This window comes from Nycticebus coucang, chromosome 10, assembly GCF_027406575.1.
Source record: "Nycticebus coucang isolate mNycCou1 chromosome 10, mNycCou1.pri, whole genome shotgun sequence".
Classification (NCBI taxonomy): domain Eukaryota; kingdom Metazoa; phylum Chordata; class Mammalia; order Primates; family Lorisidae; genus Nycticebus; species Nycticebus coucang.
The window spans coordinates 123,558,132-123,579,046 of NC_069789.1; the positions used below are offsets into that span (position 1 = coordinate 123,558,132).

Below are 20,915 nucleotides of genomic sequence, written 5' to 3' on the forward strand. Positions count from 1 at the left end.
CTGGCGGGAAAGAGGGAATCGAGGCCGAGAGAATCCGGCAAACGCACGCTCCATTCCAGACCTCGCCATCTTCTGGCTTGGAGACTCATTGCACCGCTCCAGGCCTCCGTGGCTCCTTTGGCAGAAAGGCAGAGGTATAATTCTTATGGACCCCACCACCTCCACCATGCTCTAGGAAGCCCGGATCTAGTCACTAAGCCTTTCCTACAGTACCAGGAAGCCCTGTAGAAGCCAGCTTTATTACGGCAAGACGTAGACCCATACAACGCCATCCAAGACTGGCCCCTTGCAGGAGTCACTGTTTCTGAAGAACCAGGTGGAAGTGATTTTATATCTGGAAGGCTCCAAGATTTCAGGGAGCAGCAGTGAAATCTATGCAGATCTAAACTATATGGAGAAGTACAGGAGTCAGACTGGGCATGCTTCCTTGGGTTTTAATCTTTATTTTAAAAATCATGGTGAGGTGGGGGATGTTGCCTTGAAGTACAGTTGCATAGATGGTGCACTGCACAAATTTGCTTGGTTCAGGTGGCATACAGGGGCTGAAATGCAGCCTGTGCCCTTTCACTAGCTACATATCTTGATGCGGGGCTTTGTCCACCTAGACCTAGAGGAAAGGAGGACACCTTTTCCTAATTTGCACAAGGGAAGGATTCCGTCAGCTCAACAGCCCTGAAATGGCAGTTCTAATAGCCTTCTCTGACCTCTGACTAGTCCTGCATCCTAAGTAGCACCCAGAGGTACAGATTAGATTTGAGACCTAAAGAAATATAACAGTCAGTAGAATAAAATAAGATCACACTTTGGGGTAGGCTGAATAGTGACCTCCAAAGTTTCTATGTCCTAATGCCCAGAACCTGTTAATGTTAACTTTATACAGCAAAACTGACTCAAAGGCAAGACTAAGTTAATGATCTTGAGATGGGGAGATTCTTCTGGATTATTGATCCTTACAAGAGGGACACAGAAGTCAGTCAGAGGGATGGCAATGTGATGTTTGTCACTCTCAGTAGAGTTCTGTGGTATCACAGCTTACAGCAACCTCCAGCTCTTGGCCTTAGGGAACAGAGATTGAGGGATACGCTCTAAAGGTGAAGGAAAGGGCCCTAAGCCAAGGGATGCAGGACGCCACTAGAAGCTGAAAAAGACAAGGATGTGTGTACTTTTCTCAGTGCCTTTAGAAGGAAGCAACACTGCTGACGACTTGACTTTAGCCCATTGAGGCTGATTTCTGGCTTCTGGCTTCTGGGCTCCAGATCTATGAGATAATAAATCTGTGTTTTTCTGAGCTGTGGAGTTTGTGATAGTTTGTTACAGCAACCAAAGGAAACTAGTACGGAGATGATGCTTATCCTCTTCCATGCTTGGATTTCCCAGAATGAAGGGCTCAGGTCTGAGATAGGCTTCTCCAGTCTCGTGCCCTGATAAAGTTCAAGGTCACATTCCCCTGTTCTAAGTGTCTTATGTTCAGGTTAGAGTGCAGTGCTGTGAACATAGCTCACTGCAGCCTCAAACTCCTGGTCTCAAGCAATCCTCCTGCCTTGGTCCCCCAAGTATTTGGGACTGCAGGCCTGTGCCACTATTCCTGGCTAATTTTTTTTGCATTTATTTTTAGAGATGGGGGTCTCACTGTGTTGCCCAGGCTGGTCTCAAACTTCTGGGTTCAAGTGATCCTTCCTATCACAGGGATTATACCACACCTGTTCTCTAAGTGTCTTCTGTTAAGGCAGTCTATTCTCATGTTTACCTCTGTGAGGTGGGCATAGTCATGCCTCAGATTTATGGGTGTGGTAATAGACTCACCTTAGTCTTGACCTAAGCCTACTTCTTAAGAAGTTAGAAAGAAGAAAAATTTCACATGGGTGTTCCATGTAATTTTCAGGAAACGCTGCATCTCAAGTGGTTTCACAGCTAAAATGAGGCTGTAAAAAATGTATTCAAATGATTTAACATTGCAGAAATTCAAAATAGTGCTTACTGAGATGTGTGGTACATTTCTTATCAAAGGGTTGGGATGTGCTCGGTAGTTCACGCCTATAATCCTAGCACTTTGGGAGGGCGAAGCAGGTGGATCATCTGAGCTCAGGAGTTTGAGACCAGCCTGGGCAAGAGTAAGAACCCCATCTCTACTAAAAATAGAAAAACTAGCCAGGCTTTGTGGCAGGTGACTGTAGTTCCAACTACTTAGGAGGCTGAGGTGAGAGGATCACTGAAGCCAAAGAGTTTGATGTTACTGTGAGCTATGATGCTACAGCACTCTACCCAGTGCAACAGAGTGAGACTCTGACCAAAAAAAAAAAAAAAAAAACCAGCCCAGGAACATCTTAAAATAGGATTTCCTGAAATTCAGTGAAAACACAGATTGTGTTATTTTAAGGCAAACTGCTTGTAACCACATCAACGTCAAGAAACAGGATTTGCCAGCTACTCAGAAGGCTCTCCATGTGCTGGTCTCAATCCCTTCCTTCTACTAAAATTAACCAGAAGCTTGACTTTTATAGTAATCACCTCTGTGTTTCTTTATAGCAATAGATTGTCTCTGTGTGCCTCCCAACCTTAGTCTTGCCATTTATTTATTTATTCATTCATTCATTTATTTATTTATTTTAAGAGACAAGGTCTCACTCTGTCACTCAGGCTGGAGTCCAGTGGTGTGATCATTAGCTCAGTGCAACCTCAAATATCTGGGCTCACACCTGTAATCCTAGCACACTGAGAAGCCCAGGTGGGTGGATTGCCTGAGCTCATGGGTTTGAGACCAGCCTGAGCAAGAGCCAGACCCCGTTTCTAAAAATAGCTGGGCGATGTGGTAGGCACTTGTAGTCCCAGCTACTTGGGAGGCTGAGACAAGAGAATTGCTTGAGCCCTTGGCTCGGCGCCTGTGGCTCAAGCAGCTAAGGCGCCAGCCACATACACCTGAGCTGGCGAGTTCGAATCCAGCCCGGGCCCGCCGAATAACAATGATGGTTGCAACCAAAAAATAGCCAGGTGTTGTGGCTGGTGCCTGTAGTCCCAGCTACTGGGAGGCGGAGGCAGGAGAATCACTTGAGCCCAGGAGTTAGAGGTTGCTGTGAGCTGTGATGCCACGGCACTCTACCCAGGGCGACAGCTTGAGGCTGTGTCTCAAAAAAAATAAAAAAAGAAAGAAAAAGATAAAAAGAATTGCTCGAGCCCAAGAGTTTGAGGTTGCTGTGAGCTATGATGCCACTGCACTCTACTGAGGGTGACAAAATGAAACTTTGTCTCCAAAAAAAAAAAAATGCCTGGGCTTGGGCGGTCCTGCCACCTCAGCTTCCTTAGTAGCTAAGACTACAGGCCTTTGTCACCATGCTGGGCTAATTTTTAAATTTATTTTTTATTTTTAAAATTTTTTTAGAGACAGAGTCTGAGTTTGTCACTCTCAGTAGAGTTCTGTGGTATCACAGCTTACAGCAACCTCCAGCTCTTGGCCTTAGGCAATTCTCTTGCCTCAGCCTCCCGAGTAGCTGGGACTACAGGTGCCTGCCACAACGCCCGGCTATTTTTTGGTTGTAGTTGTTATTGTTGTTTGGCAGGCCTGGGCTGGGTTCAAACCCACCAGCTCCGGTGTATGTGGCTAGCACCCTTGCTGCTGAGCTATAGGCACTGAGCCTGCCCTTTAAAACTTCAAAAATATTCTTATGTCTGGTTTTTCTTACAGAGAAAATATTAAATCCTAGTGAAATGTATATATAAAAATTTAAAATATCAATATTAATATTACTACCAATAGTATGATTACTAACTGTAGTTTAAGATTTTCTTGTGCTCTTTTCCCATTAGGATATAGATCATTAGGGATTTATTTCCAGTTAACTTAAACACATTGTTCTATGAGCTGTTGAACCCTGATCTTAAAAACTGTTTTAAAATTCTATTTACTTGGAAAATATAAACAACTGAACATATATATTCATTTTCCTACTTATTGGACAAAAGGTAGCATATACTAGTCACACCAATTTTCAGCTTCTTTTTTTCACTTAACTGTGTCTGGAGGTCACTACCTAAGAATGTACACACATATACATACTATATATATAGATATATATATAATCCTAGTATATTTGGTTTATTTTTATAATTGTATGGTACTCTTTTTGTAAATGTAGTATAGTTAATTTAACCAGCACCATGGCAGTCTCAATAGTTGTCAGTTTTTGCCATTACAAATAGGGCTTCAGGCTTGGCACCCATAGCTCAGTGAGTAAGGGCACTGGCCACATACACAGAGGGTGGCAGGTTCGTGCCTGGGCCGGGCCTGCTAAACAACAATGACAACTGCAACAAAAATAGCTGGGTGTTGTGGCAGGCGCCTGTTGTCCCAGCCACTTGGGAGGCTGAGGCAAGAGAATTGCTTAACCCAAGAGTTGGAGGTTGTTGTGAGCTATGAGGCCATGCCACTGTACTGAGGGTGACATAATGAGACTCTGTCTCAAACAAACAAACAAAAAAAAACAAATAGGGCTTCAATGAAAAGGTATATTCATATGGAGTTTCATGTTTCGGTCTGTCTTTGGGATAGAATCCTAGAAGTAGGATTGCTGGATCAAAGGGTACATTTCCTAGATATTGCCAACTTTTCCTTCATAGATCTTTTATCTTTATAGTCTACCAGCAAGGTGCATTTGTCATCTGTAGTTTTTAGTTTGTGTATGGTGGGTTATTTCTGGACATGCAAAAAGTTTTCATTCTTTGATCATTTAACGAAATTCTCTTTCATCGTTTCTGGATCCTAAATCGTCAAAAAATTTACACCACTCCTAGATCACAAAGAAACTCACCAGTGTTTTATTATTTGTGAGGTTGCATTTTTTGATTCAGATCTTTGGTATGCTGACGATTTAATCTGGTATTACAGAGTGAAGAATAGAGTCAAGATTTTGTTTTTTTAATGTGGTTATCTACTTGTTCCAACACTGCTAAACTAAAAACTTCTCTGAAGTCCCTTCCTAAAGCAGAAACTATTATACAATCATATACTAAATTTCCATAAGCAATTAATTCTGTTTCTGGAATTTCTAATCCTTTTCTCCATCTGTTTGCTTATTCATGCACCAATAACACATTGTTTTTAATACCTGGTAAAGGTACCTCAGCAATAGTGGCTGCTGTTGCTACTTTTCAGTTTTTCAGGTTTCAGTTTTTCATATTTAGAAGGCCAAATATGTATATGTATACATAGGACAAATATGTATTCATATACATATTTGAATCAAGATACATAAATGAGTCTTATAATCAAGTTGTCTAGTTCTAGAAACAAGATCTTGAGGGTATTTGTAACCTTGAGGGGATTGGGATATAGTTGTAAACTAACTTGGGGTAATTAACTTGTTGATGTTGGCCGCTTCTCCGTTTCTATCCTTGGTATACAGGCGCCACCTAGTGGCCACATTGTGGAACAACGTTTTCCTCTATTTCAGAAAGAAAATCTTTCTGCTCAAAGCAGTATTATCTCACATACTTTTTGTGGAACAGGTATTTGAGAGAGGCTTATCCAAATGATTCTCGCTTGAAATCATCGACCAGTGCTCCAATCATCAGAACGCTTTAATGGGACTGGAGAATCCCCTCCCGAGACGGCTCATTCACACCCCCGGCAGACAGTGCTGGTTGTGGCTGGAGGCCTTAGCTCTCTACAGTGTAGCCCTCTCCCTGGTCCTCAAGATGTCATCTGACTTTCCCTAGAGCAAGTGGACGCAGAGAGTGCGGTGGAATGCTAGATAATTTTAGACTTAAAGAAAAGTTGCAGATAGTACAGAAGGGTCCGGTATAGCTCTGTCTAATATAAAAACCATAGAAATATACAAGTATAAAGATGAAAACTAGGAAATTAACACTGGTACAATCCATATTATCAACTAAACTACAGCCTAATTTGAATTTTAACTGCTTTCCTTCAGTGTCCTGTCACTGTTCTGGGGTCTTATACTGGGTCCCACATTGCATTTAGTTCAGTCTCTTCCAGACCATAACATTTCCTCTGTATTTTCCCATCTTTCATGACCTCGACGCTTTTTTTTTTTTTTTTTTTGAGACAGAGCCTCAAGCTGTCACCCTGGGTAGAGTGCTGTGCTGTCACAGCTCACAGCAACCTCCAACTTCTGGGCTCAAGCGAGTCTCCCGCCTCCGCCTCCCAAGTAGCTGGGACTACAGGCGCCCGCCACAACGCCTGGCTATTTTTTTTGCAGTTTTTGGCCGGGGCTGAGTTTGAACCAGCCACCTCTGGCATATGGGGCCGGCGCCCTACCACGTTGAGCCACAGGCACAGCCCTCCGCCCAGCTATTTTTGGGTTGCAGCCGTCATTGTTGTTTGGCGGGCCCGGGCTGGATTCGAACCCGCCAGCTCAGGTGTATGTGCCTGGCGCCTTAGCCGCTTAAGCCACAGGCGCCGAGCCAGACTTCGACACTTTGAATAGTACTGATCAGTTATTTTATAGAATGTTCCTCAATTTCGGCTTGTCTGATGTTTTCCCATGATTGGATTGAAGTTTTTCAATTTTGCCAAGAATACAACAGAAATGATGTCATGTCCTTGTCAGTGCATCACATCAGGAGCCACATGATGCCATAATGTCAGCAGGTTTTATTACTGATGATGTTAACCTTGATCACTTGGGTAAGGTGCTGTCTGCTGCACTTCGCCACGGCAAAGTTACTATCTTTCTCTTTGTAATTAAAAAATATCTTGGGATTTTTTTTCTTTTTTTGCAGTTTTTGGCCGGCACTGGGTTTGAACCCGCCACTTCCGGTATATGGGGCCGGGGCCCCACTCCTTTGAGCTACAGGCGCTGCCCTCTTGAGATTTTTGTTTTTTTAGACTATACTATTCTCATTTCTCCTCAAACTTTTGCCCACTAATTTTAGCATCCATTGGTGGATCTTGTATGGAACAGTTATTTCTGGGACATTTACCTAATGGTAATTTTTTGCATTTGTTTTTCCTTTAACATTTATTAATTGGAAAGATGGAGCTATCCCTTCTCCACAGGCATTTATTTAACTGTTTATTTAGATCAGTATGAATGCAGATATTTAATTCTATAGATTAAAACCTAAAATTGAGGGCGGCGCCTGTGGCTCAGTGAGTAGGGCGCCAGCCCCATATGCCGAGGGTGGCGGGTTCAGGCCCAGCCCCGGCCAAACTGCAACAAAAAAAAAATAGCCGGGCGTTGTGGCGGGCGCCTGTAGTCCCAGCTGCTCGGGAGGCTGAGGCAAGAGAATCGCGTAAGCCCAAGAGTTGGAGGTTGCTGTGAGCCGTGTGACGCCACGGCACTCTACCCGAGGGCGGTACAGTGAGACTCTGTCTCTACAAAAAAAAAAAAAAAACCTAAAATTGAGATTTTTTTACATGTTTGACAGTCTGTTGGGTGTTAAAAGGTATACCGTTGTGTTGGCTCGGCACCTGTGGCTCAAGTGGCTAAGGCGCCAGCCACATACACCTGAGCTGGCGGGTTCGAATCCAGCCCGGGCCCACCAAACAACAATGACGGCTACAACCAAAAAATAGCTGGGTGTTGTGGCGGGTGCCTTAGCCACTTGAGCCACAGGGGGGCGGAGGCAGGAGAATCGCTTGAGCCCAGGAGTTGGAGGTTGTTGTGAGCTGTGATGCCACAGCACTCTACCCAGGGAGACAGCTTGAGGCTCTGTCTCACACACACACTCAAATTTGAGGTTGATGCGAGCTATGATGCTACAGCACTCTACCCAGGACGACAGAGTGAGACTCTGTCTGAACAACAACAACAAAAATAAATAAATAAATAAAAGTTTACATTCGGGCGGCGCCTGTGGCTCAAAGGAGTAGGGCGCCGGCCCCATATGCCGGAGGTGGCGGGTTCAAACCCAGCCCCGGCCAAAAACTACAAAAAAAAAATAATAATAAACTACTGAAAGAAAACTTAAAAAAAAATAAAAGTTTACATTCTTTTCCATACATTAAAAAATAAGTTACTTTGACGCTCCAAAATGCGCCTGGGATTCCCACAAATCACCAGGCTGGGATCCCGTTGCCCGCCGCCATCAATCTGAACAGATCGGAACTGTGGGCTTCTGAGGCCTTTTCTGCTCGGAACTGCATTTCCCAGCAGCCACCGCGCCGGAACTAACACATCCACTTCCGGTCGCCAACGTCTCTACGGACTGAGACTGAGTCTGACCGACTTGGCAGAGGGAGGCGCTCAGGGGAGGACCCGAGGGCGCGGACGGGGCATGTGCTGGGTCACCAGGTGTGTGTGTGTCTGCGGCGGTAGCAGAGGAGGGGGATTGTGCCATCACGAGTGACGGACAAGGAGTGTATGAGCGTGTGCGTGAGGGGCCTGGACGCAGGGCTAGGAGGGCGTGTGGATACTGAGCGCGCTTTGCTGTGGCTGTTTGAATATCACTGTGCTGGTGGCCTTCGGCTCCTGCTGCTTCCTTGGTCTTCTCTCAGCCATAGGGGCTGAGCAGAGATAAGGCCCCACTAGGGAGGTCAGATATTGAGCCTAGGATTGAAGCTTTCAGCAGGAAGTCACGGGCCTGGACTTGGATGCGGATCTGAGAGCTGAAAGTGCCCCCAGGGTCCTCCAGGAGGGTAGCCACACGTGGAGAACCACAGTGTCATAAGAGCTCTGTCCCCAGGAGCCAGCTGATAACGCTGATCGATTCCTCCTCCTTTTACTTCCTCTTCATTTTGTGTCAAGTGAGAGAAGGTGTGGCCATGGAAGGTGCTTTCAGACTTAGTTTGCACTCCTAGAAAATCCTGGAGTTTCGCGCTTACCATATCCTTTCTTAGTTGTACTGTGATCCAAAGGAAGGACCTAGAAGAGAATGAGAGCATCATTACTGCACACCTAAAAGTCAAGGGTGAGTTTGTGCTTTGTTTTTAGTTAAGAAATGCGTTTCTGATTTTAGGATATAGCGGTTCCAGTAAATTTTCAGTAAATGAAGTCAAAAGAACTTCTTTTATTTTTTCTTTTCCTACTCTTAAAATATAAATACCCTGATGAGCATGCTATTGATATTATTAGTGTTCTTTATGACTTGAGGAGAAAGTTGCCCTTCAAAAGAAACCACGAAGAATTGAAAATACGATATGCAAAGTGATACCCACCACGGTGCCCCTCACCTTTCCACTTAATGTTTACATAAGCTTTTGGCAAATCTCTCACATCTTCCTGTGCACTCTCTTTTTCTAAGATGGTATGAAAATAAACCTCCAGAGGCGAAGGATAAACTTTTGTTTTAGACTCTGATTTGGTAAGGAGACGATTAGTTGTAGGTGAAATTATATGCCAGGTATCAATTAATATTTACAGACCTCCTCTTCAAAGCCTGAACCTGGGGCAATTTCAATTCGTCTCTGAGGCTTTTAGGAGTGGGAAAGTGGTCACAGAGAAATTGGTATTAAGAAGAGCCAGTATTGGGCGGCACCTGTGGCTCAGTCGGTAAGGCGCCGGCCCCATATACCGAGGGTGGTGGGGTTCAAACCCGGCCCCGGCCGAACTGCAACAAAAAAATAGCTGGGTGTTGTGGCGGGCGCCTGTAGTCCCAGCTACTCGGGAGGCTGAGGCAGGAGAATCGCTTAAGCCCAGGAGTTGGAGGCTGCTGTGAGCTGTGTGATGCCATGGCACTCTACCGAGGGCCATAAAGTGAGACTCTGTCTCTACAAAAAAAAAAAAAAGCCAGTATTTTTCCAAGGAGTCCACGAGTTGAAATTTGTAATACTGACTTGATTTGTTTGAGGTTTGGCAGCCCTAGTTGTGCTTTGGGCTTCTTTTTGTATGGCAATACAGTGTTATGGTTAAGAATAGTGGATGCGTCCAGCATTCAATCCCTGGTGAGGAAAAAAAAAAAAAGAAAAGAATGGGAACATGGATCCAGAGTATCCGGATTAGAATTCATCCAATTTGAGGATATGGCTCTCTTATAGAAAAAAGGTGTAATGTAAATGTATGTGAATATAACTGCACACACACACACATACATACACACATACATCTCAAGTTAATACCTGCCCATAGTTACAGTTGTGAAGCACTCTTTAGTAAAAAAAAGAAAACTGGGTGCATAATACTAAGAACTGCTAATATGCATATCATTTCTAATTTTTTTCCTATACTTTTTGTATAGATATAAATTTTACAGATTAAATTATATTTTTCATTCTTTTATAACCAGATTTGTCTGTTGGTTGTGTATCTTGCACATTTAATGTTTTCTTTGTATTCTATCTGTGGACGTTCTGAACTGTGACTAACCAGTTGGTTTTGTTGGACTCGGAATGTTGAACACTGCCTAAGTGATTCTATCTATATCTTCAACAGCTTTCATGCCTTGCTGCCTTTCATCCTGCGTACACAAAGAAGTTCTGGTTTGAATAATGTGACCCCTTCTCAGCCCTGCTGTAGAGCAGCATTAGGGACCCAGTTCTAGGCTAAGATATGCATCTCAAGAATGGAGGATTGGCTGGGATCTTTCTTGCTGGGATTTTCTTGAGCAACTTTAAGGCAAAAATTCCTGTGTTCTGCCTTCATCCTAGTGTAGCAGGTTCCCTGGGTGTTAGGGACTTGGTTTTGTCCAAAGTCCTGTTCACTGCCAATTTGTGTGTGTGTGTGGAGGGGAGAATGGTGGGAGAAGGGTAGAAGTGTGTGTTAGTGGGGTAGCTGAGAAATAGAAATGAGCATAAAATAAGTTACATTGTTTTAAGTCACTTTGGAAGCACTGAGGCACAGCTTGAGTTAGGCTTTTTTTTTTTTTTTTTCTTGGTCCTATAGGGGAGAAGCCTGAGGAAGATGGTCCACGTAAGTTGGTATTTCTCCCTTCTTGAAATATGATGGCTTTCAGGTTGGGTAACTCTGTTATTATTTAACTTGAAGCTTCATACCGAAGAATCTAAGATCTGTGTAGGATCCAGTTTGTCCCATTACAGTGAAGGTTAGTGATTGGAAAAAGCAAAATTTAGTGCTCTTCCTATTTGTGCCTCTCTCTCTCTCTTTTTTTTTTTTTTTTTTTTTTTTTGGTGCCGAAACCCGGAATCGAACCAGGGACCTTTTAGATTATTTGTGCCTCTCTTTTCCAAATGGTGTTTACATTTTCTTTGGACACATTATTCAACATGTGCTCTGTGCTCAGCCCTAGGTCGGGAGAAACGCTGAAGCAGTGGAGTCTGTTCCCATAGGCAAACACAGTCTTGTGGGCTTGAGAAGTTAGAGATAAAGTTGTATCATTTGGGTACCCTTGGGAAAACCTTGAAACTTCTTCACCTACTTGAGCTTTCCAGGTAGATAAGGTAGAATTTCATAGTGAGTGGCCTCAGTTTCCATTTGTGATGCGGTGAGTTGGTTTGTGAGGCTTTTAGGAAAATGATCAGCGAGGATAGTAGATAGGGAGAGATCATTCAGGATATAAGTGGTAGGGTGATTGTGGATTCCCAGAATCAGCACAGACCTTAGAGACTTCGATCATCTTAAATGTGTAAATAGAAAAAAAATGATTGATTCAATATGTCTTTTATATTCACTTTATGCAGCTCATTAAAGTCATTTGTCATAGAAAAAAACTGTATTCATTATCATCTGATACCATAACGAACTTGAGGATTAAGAACATTTCTTATTTGTGTGCAAACTCTATTTTTTAAGATGGATATTTTCTCTTAAACTGGGTTAGGAATTTTATGAATTTTTTGTTGTTGTTGTACTTGAAAGCAGGGGCGTCCAGACCATGGCCCATGGGTGGCCATGCATGTGGCCTAGTACAATATTGTAAACTTACTTAAGACATTATGAGATTTTTTTTGTGTGTGTGATTTTTTTTTGTTGGAACTCGATTGCATGGTTCTTGAGCATGAAGCCAACAATGTTGTATCACAGTTTCATGTAAAATAAACATACTTAACACAATGGCTATTTGTCCGCATGCATGGTTTCAGTTTTACAATGGTGTGCGGCTTCCAGTGTCTTCTCTTCCAAGCTCGGATAGTCAGAATGACACTATCAGATGTTACATGTGCTCCTGGTGACCTGGTAAGGCAGCAATTATCAATAATATTTCAACCTACGATTTGCAGTGTTAGGTGTTTATTTAGAAGGCAGGTGGGGCCATAGCTCAGTTGGCAAGGGCACTGGCCACATACACCTAGGGTTGTGGGTTCGAACCTGGCCTGCATCTGCTAAACAACAATGACAACTGCAACAACAACAACAACAACAACAACAACAAAAAATAGCCAGGCGTTGTGGTGGGCTATTGGGAGGCTGAGGCAAGAGAATCGTTTAAGCCCAAGAGTTGGAGGTTGCTGTGAGCTATGACGCCACAGTACTTCTACCCAGGGTAACATAGTGAGACTCTGTCTTAAAAAAAAAAAGCGACTTCGGTGGCTTATGCCTGTAATCCCAACACTTGGGAGGCTAAGGCAGGTGGATTGCCTGAGTTCAGCAGGTTTGAGACCAGCTTGAGCCAAAGTGGTCTCAAAAATAGCCAGGCTGGATGTTGCTTGTGGCTTAGTGGGTAGAGCGCTGGCCCCATATACCAAGGGTGGCAGATTCGAACCCTGCCCTGGCCAAACTGCAACTACAAAAAAAATAGCCGAGCGTTGTGGCGGGCGCCTGTAGTCCCAGCTACTCAGGAGGTTGAGGCAAGAGAATCGCCTAAGCCCAGGAGTTGGAGGTTGCTGTGAGCTGTGATGCCACATCACTCTACCAAGGGTGAAATAGTGAGACTCTGTCTCAAAAAAAAAAAAAAAAATAGCTGGGCGTTGTGGCGGATGCCTGTAGTCCCAGCTACTTGGGAAGCTGGGACAAGAGGACTACTTGAACCCAAGTGTTTGAGGTTGCTGTGAGCTAAGACGCCATGGCACCCTACCAAGGGTGACCAATTGAGACTCTGTCTTAAGAAAAAAAAAGTAAATACAGTCCCATATCTATTATTATTTTTTTAAATTTCAGCATGGCTTCTACAACATCTCAAAAAAAATTATAACCCTAAAAAAGAAAAATTTCGGATGGTGGAAGATTGTTGACAGATGACTATTACTTTTCTGTAAAGACAAATAGGCACGCTGCTTAGTTTGTATGTAATTTGTGCAAGTTTTCAAAGACTGTAATTTGAAAGGGCATTAAATGCAAAAATAGGCTGCCAGATTGGATCCGTATGAAGGATTGTGTCATAGGACGAAATAGTGGAACTGAAAAAAAGTCTTCTCAACAAATATTTTTTTTTAAAGTTACAACTCAGATTCCATTGTAAAAACTAGTTATGTGGTAGTATATTTCATAGCAAGAAAATAAAACCATTTACTGATAGTGGGTTTATTAAACAATGTATGGAAAACATGGTAGATATAATTTGCCTTGACAAAAGGGGGGATATTTCTAAAAACAGTTCATCTCACCAGGTCCGTAGCCAGATAATTGAAGAAAGTGGAAAATCTATTGAAAGAAGTTTAGAGAGGAAAGCTGCTAATTTTAAATTTTATGCTTTGACAGTGGATCACAGCACTGATGCTACAAGTACGGCTCAACTTGCCATTTTTATTAGGGGTATGATGACAAATATAATGTCACTGAACAAATAGCTTCTTTAGTGTCATTAAAAGACATGACTAAATCAAGAGATTTATAAAAAGCAGTAAAAAATATGTTAAAGCAATTTTTTGTCCATTCATATCTGGCATAGTTACTGATGGTGCCCCAGCAATGGTAGAGAGACTTGTAAAATTAATAGATGATGCAGTTGCCGCCCCAAATTCACGTTTGATGAAGTAACATTGTATAGTACATCAAGAAAATTTATACGCAAAAGCTTTAAAAATGGATAATGTCCTGAAAATTGTCATCAAGACTGTGAATTTCATAAGGGCTAAGGGATGGAATTATTGCCAATTCCAAGAATTCCTTAAAAGTATTGACGCTGATTGTGGCAACATCCTTCACTTTTCAGAAGTAAGATGGCTAAGCTGAGGCCAGATGTTGAAAAGATTTTGTGATTTGCAACATGTTATGAAGTCTTTTATGATATCAAAAACCAAATTTGTGTTAGAACTTGATGAAAACTGACTTATAGATTTAGCATTTTTAGTGGATTTAATCCCTCCTTTAAATGACTTAAACATGCCTCTTTAAGGTGAAAACCAATTTATCAATACAATGTTTCAAACAGTGTTCCAAATGAAATTGAAGTTATGGCAAGCTTAAATTAAGGGAAACAGTTTCATGCATTGTAACATGTTGGCTAAACACAGTCCTGTGAACAGTGAAAACATGTAGCCTTGGTTTTTGATTTGATACAAGAATTTGAAAACAGGGTGGGGCTCAGTGGCTCGTGCCTGTAATAGCCCTCAGTGAGGCCAAGGCAAGTAGATTGCCTGAGCTCACAGGTTTGAGACCGGCCTGAGCTAGAGCAAGACCTTGTCTCTAAAAATAGCCAGGCATTGTGATGGACACCTGTAGTCCCAGCTAGTTGGGAGGCCAAAGCAAGAAAATCACTTGAGCCCAAGAGTTTGATGTTGCTGTAGGGTGACAAAGTGAGACTTTGTCTCAAAAAAAAGAATAAATAAATAAGAAATTGAAAACAGATTTCAAGATTTCCAGGAAAATAATGACTATTTTGGTGTATTTGCGACTGCATTTTTAGCAGACATAAATATGTTATCTGTCAATTTTCTTTTTTTTTTTTTTTTTTTTTTTTTTGTGATTTTTGGCCGGGGCTGGGTTTGAACCCGCCACCTCCGGCATATGGGACCAGCGCCCTACTCCTTGAGCCACAGGCGCCGCCCGTTATCTGTCAATTTTCAAATGGAATGCATAGAGCTATAGTCTGACATTCAACTTAAGTAAAAATCTGGTCATGTTTCTTGCTTCACAATCACGCCTTGTTCATGTCATCGCTTTTTGATGAGTAGTTGTTTTTAGGAATGAAGCATGTTAAGAGTAAAATTAGAACCAAAATATCTGATAAGCACCTGAGAACGCACTGAGAATTACAACTACTTCCATCAAACTTTAATGTATTAGTTTCTCAAATACAATGTCAAATATTCCACTAGTTTAATATTGCCCATTTTTCTTTTTACAAAGATGGCTACAAAGATGTTTTACGTCTCAGTGCCTGTGGCTTAAGCAGCCAGGGCGCCAGCCACATACACTGAATCCAGCCCGAGCCTGCCAAACAATGACAACTACAACCAAAAAAAGGGAGGTGTTGTGGCAGGTGCCTATAGTGCTGGCTACTTGGGAGACTGAGACAGAAGAATTGCTTAACCCCAAGAGTCTGAGGTTGCTGTGAGCTGTGAAGCCACAGCACTCTACCGAGGGTAACATATTGAGACTCTGTCTCAAAAAAAAAGATGTTTTATTAGATATTTACGTTTTCCATATTAGTGATCTCAAACTTGGAACCTGCTCGGCAATTTTAAAAGCCTCTCTGAATGGGCAATTGCATCACTAGAATTATTATGTGAGGACTTTTTTGCTCATCTGTGGTGGCAGATACCATGAAAATTATGCATAGATATCATGAAAATTATGCACGGCCCCCTTCCCCCCCCTTTTTTTGTTCCTCAGCTTTTCTTTAGTGTTTGTGTATTTAATGAGTAGCTTGAGGCAATTTTTTTTCTTCAAATGTCCCAGAGAAGGCAAAAGGTTGGACACCCCCCTTTAAAGTATAAAATTATTGTAGAAATGCATATATACTGAGCATTTGTGAGGCAGGTATGTGGCAGGCACAGTGGTTAGTTAGTAGGAAAACTCATTCTTTTATCCATTCCCAGACATTCTGAGATAAGTAAATTATCTCACAGCAGCAGGATTCTTCCTGTGAACTTCCATATTGTTCCTTTCTTGATGTTCAGTCCTTCACCCCCGCTTCTTCTATCTTGAAACAATTTTCTTCAATTTCATTGTAAACATGTGTTTGTGGTTTTAGGGATCAGTGACGTTGAGGGATGTGGCCATCAACTTCTCTCAGGAGGAGCTGGACCCAGCACAAAGGAACTTATACAGGGATTCAATGTTAGAGAACTACAGTAACTTGGTCTCAGTGGGTAAGCCATCTGTCCCTATTAATTTAGTATCTGTTCTCTGGAATATCAGCTTTCTTCACCATAAATTTGGGGCTATCTTTTAAGGGGTAGCTAAATTCTTTCTTGCACCCAAAAGAATGATTTGATATTTGTTGAGTTGAAAATGGGCACCTCAGTGAAACTCCTGCATCTTGCCTAACCCTCAGTGACCCTCCTCTCTTAATTGCCCATCTTTCTTCATGACCATGGGACTGAATTTGAAATCTCAGACATTCATTGAATGATCATTGTCTGAAGAAACCACATTTTATATTGTGTTTGATCTCAGAATTGCTATACCTGTTCTGTTTTTTTTTTTTTTTTATTTTGTTTTTGTTTTTCTGGCCCACCTGTTAGGAGAACAGTATGTTGAATTTTTCTATCATAAGCGCCTTTATGATTTACATTATACCGACTGGGCCAACAGAACTCATTTAACACTAAAGTGATGCATTCCATTTCCTTCAACAGACATTCCTTTACTTGCTTTGCAGTTGAAAGTTTCAGGCCATGAAATTTGCATTTTTCATTGAATAAATATACTATGAATGAGCTGTAAATGTCTAAGGAGGCAAATTAAATAATGAATATAATAATAGTTGACTTTGTGCTACTAAAGATCAGACAATAGTATTTTACATATATTAATCCTATGAAATAAGTGTTATTATTATCTCCATTGTAGAGTTGGGAAAACTGAAAGACAGAGAGTTTAAATGACTTGCCTAAGGTCATACTGCCAGTGGATGGCGAAGATAGAATTTGAACCAAGGAGTCTGTCTTTTTTGTTGTTGTTGTTTTGGGGGTTTTTTGTTTGTTTGTTTGTTTGTTTTGTTTTTGAGATAGAGTCTCCCTCCGTTGCCCAGGCTAGAGTGCCATAGTGTCATAGCTCACAGCAACCTGACTCGTGGGTTCAAGTGATGCTCTTGCCTCAGCTTCCCCACTAGCTAGGACTATAGGCATCCACCACAATGCCTAGCTAGTTTTTCTATTTTTAGTAGAGATGGGGGTCTCACTCTTGCTCAGGCTGGTTTCGAACTTGTGAGCTCAAGCAATCCACCCACCTTGGCGTCCCAGAGTACTAGGATTACAGGTGTGAACCACAGCACCTGGCCCAAGAAGTCTGTGTTAAAGGTTCGTGCTCTTAGCTCCTAACTTACATCTCTTCTCAAGGGACAAGACCTTAGATGAGTTTAAAGTAATTGATTCTAAGTCTTTTTTTCTGTATGGTTGGTCTCTTTCTCAATCCTCTCATGTTTTACTGGTCTTTTCTCAATATCGTTTAGACATGTAACTTATAAATTTAACTAGGTTTCAAGTAAAGTTTAAAAAAAACGTATTTAAAAGAAATTTTAAAAATGTGTCATTTCTTTTAAACAGAAAGTTTCATTTCTAAGCCAGATGTGATTACCTTAGTTGAGCAACAGAAAGGGCCCTGGATGGTTGTGAGGAAAGAAACAAGCAGATGGTACCCAGGTGAGTGAAAGCAGGCAGGAGAAGCCATCATTGTGGAAGACACCCCATGTGGTCAGAGAGGAGTCACATCCCTGAGATGTGATCTGGAAAACTTCCTTCAAAGACCCAACACCTGTTTGGATTAAAATGCCCAAGACCTCGGAAGGAAATAAAGATCACAGTAGTAGCTATCAAAGGAACGTCATCATTTACTAATCACCTAATTTCTGTTCTCTTACTTCCTTCTTCTTTAGTGGAGTCCCTGCCTTCTTCCTTTCCCAGTGTAAACTTCGTTACATATTTTAGAGACAACTGCTTTTCAGCTATGCTTTTGCATTTACATTTCGGTCGTGCATTTCCACTGTCTAAACAATGTACTCGTATATTCATTAAATGTGTATCAAGTGCCCACTCTAAGCAAGACACTGTGCTTGGCGCTATCAATATAGTAATATACAGGTAATGAACAAGACTGGTAAAGGCTTTGCTCTTGTAGACTTTACTGGCAGTTGGCAAGACATGGATTAAACAACTAAGCAAATGAATAGATGAGTAATATCAGAGAAGTGTGCTGCAAAGACAAGTAAATAGGAGTGATGGGGTGGGAATGACAGCAATTGGGTGGTCAGGGAACATGTCTTAAAGTGGGCATGCTTGGACAAAGATGTCAAATAAGGGTGTAAGGTAAGCAGTATATCCGGCTGAGAGCATTCCAGGCAGACTGAGCGGGGGAAACAGAAAGGCCCTGAGGGGAAAGCGCCAAGTTGAGCAGAGTAAGTGGTGAAACAGTGGGAAGGGAGGTCTGAGAATTAGGCCACGGTGAGATCATACAAGGTTTTCTTTGTTATTGTAAGAATATGGAATGTTTTCAAGAATTATTTATTTTTGATTGATACCTAATATTTGTACATATTTATGGCGTGTGTTAATATTGTGTTACATGCATAGAATGGACATTTACTTAGAGTACCCATCACCTCATGTATTTATCATTTCCATCTGATGGGAACATTTCCAGGTAATAAGATCTTGAGAATCCTTAAGTCTAAAGGATTCAGATTGGTTAAGTCTATCGATCTATCTGAAGTTCAGTGTTTCTTTTCTCTGACCTCTCCAGCAATATTTAAATTTAATTATTATAGTTTTTAGTTCTAATTTTACTTGGTTCTTTATATCCTCTATGTCTTTGCTGAGATTTTCTATTTTTCTGTGTGGTTTATCAGAACATTTGCATAATTATGGTTTTGAAGTCTTTGATAGACAATTCCATCATCTTTGTCAACTTGAGGTTGTTACCTGTGGTTTCCTTTCCCATGTGAGTTGAAATTTTCCTGTAAATTGCAATAATTTTGAGTTAGGTTGTGGGCATTCTGACTGTTAGGTTATTTGTCTTCTAGGTCTTAAGTCCTACAGAACATGTTGCTATGTTTCAGCAGGTAATCAACCTACTTAGGGTTAAACTTCAAGTTTCTACCTGACTTCTGTGCTTCATCATCTCATTTTTTACATACATGACTGAACTGGCTCAGATGTGTATGTGTGCCCATTTGAAACAGAAATAATATGAGAAAGGCTCTATTTATCAACTTTAGTGGTTTTGGTTAAGTGTTTGAATTGATTATGATAACCCTACCCCAGTGGCTTAATGTTTTGTGTGTGTGTGTGTTTTGGCCGGGGCTAGGTTTGAACCCGCCACCTCCGGCATATGGGATGGGCGCCCTACTCCTTGAGCCACAGGCGCCGCCCAGTTTAATGTTTTTAATAAAACATTAAAAAAAGTTTTATTGTATACTTTTATCTTAGCCTAATTTCTTTGTCAGTAATTTATCTGTTCTACAATAATCTATATATGGGCTTGCTATGGGCTTATTATTCAGTGGTGAATGCTATTAGGATTATGTCTGGCCATATGCAGAGATAGGAATAAAAAAATAAAGAAAAACAAATGTTCAATAAATAAATGAAAAATGTAATCAAAACAGAGTTGTGAAGGCAAAGAATGAGGCTCTGGGATGGAGAATAAAGGACAGAGATTGACTTAACAAAGTCCCAGCTGGTACAGCTGTTCTGAGGAAAATATCCTGTGACTTTTTCTTTTTTTACAGTTTTTTTTGGCCAGGGTTGGGTTTGAGCCTGCCAGCTCTGGTATATGGGGCCAGCACCCTACTCCTTTGAGCCACAGGTGCCGCCCTTTATCTGGAGACTTAAAAGATAAGTTGGGTGTTTCCTATGAAGAGGAGGACTAGAGGTATAGTCTGAGCAAAACAAGAAGATAAGGGAAAGGTTATATTATGTTCTAGTTGCAGAAAGGAAGCAATGAGTAGAGATCAGGCCCAAAGGAGGACAGTGCCTTGATTTAAGATCTGTTATCAGTGGTAAGGTTTTTGGATTTTAAGGATAAAGACAAAACATTCAAAAATAGTGTGAAGTATGATTAAACTTTCATCTGAACCAGTCATCTGATAGAGATTTTACTTTATTTTATTTATTTTTTTTTATTAAATCATAAACACATAGATCATGTATACATTAATGCATTTATAGGGTACAATGTCTGATAGAGATTTTAAAAACACAGATTCTTAGGATATATCTATAAAAATTGTGATTCTGTATATCTGATTTGCTTAAATATCAATATTTGTAACAAGCTTATCAAATGATTTTGACTCACCTAAATTTCACAAAGTTAACTTATTCTTCTATTTCAAACATCACTGTCTTACATAAGCTTTCTTCATTATTCTCTTTCAAATCTTTGAAAGTATTTTGGGGTTAGGGCATTTGTTTCATAGATTTTCTATGCAAGTGTGTTATACAAAAATAAAATGTTTGCTTTTTCTTTTTCAGATTTGGAGTCAAACTATGGAGCTGAGAAAATATTTCCAGAAAATGATACTTCTTTTTTTTTTCAAATGAGAAAGGGAGTTTAATTGAATAGACTCGTTCCCAGAAACCTCATGTTGGGAGTTAATCTATGAGAAATAGAAAGTTTAGGTCCAGATACCCAAGTTTCCAAGATGCTTTCAATACTTTAACTAGATGTGGCCTTTTAAATACTTCATCACATTTATCTTCACAGTAGCCTAAGAGGTCAACTTTATCAAATCCATTTTATAGATGAGGAAACTGAGGCTCCAGGGAGTTAAGTGACTTTTCCCAAGGGACTCAAACAGAGTCCAAAACTGGTTTACTCCAGAGTCTTTGCTGGAGCCTTGGTATTTGAATTTCTTTTTTATTTATTTATTTTTTTCTTGTTTTGTTTTTTTTTGGTTTTCTTTTTTTTAATTGTTAAATCATAACTGTGTACATTAGTGCAATCAAGGGGTACGGTGTGCTGGTTTCATATACAATCTGAAATATTCTCATCAAACTGTTCAACATAGCCTTCATGGCATTT

General features: G+C 41.1%; 1 long non-coding RNA gene across 6 annotated transcripts in view; it reads left to right on the forward strand.

Moving 5' to 3' along the window:
• The first annotated feature begins 8,156 nt into the window (after positions 1–8,156).
• LOC128595591 (uncharacterized) overlaps positions 8,157–20,915 on the forward strand; it is a 29,668-nt gene continuing 16,909 nt past the window's right edge. For 2 of the 6 annotated variants that reach the window (XR_008382955.1, XR_008382954.1), the window contains exons 1-2: positions 8,275–8,865; positions 15,925–16,042. This is a non-coding gene — a long non-coding RNA (uncharacterized LOC128595591). The other 4 variants (XR_008382957.1, XR_008382956.1, XR_008382958.1 and 1 more) reach the window with 4 other exon arrangements.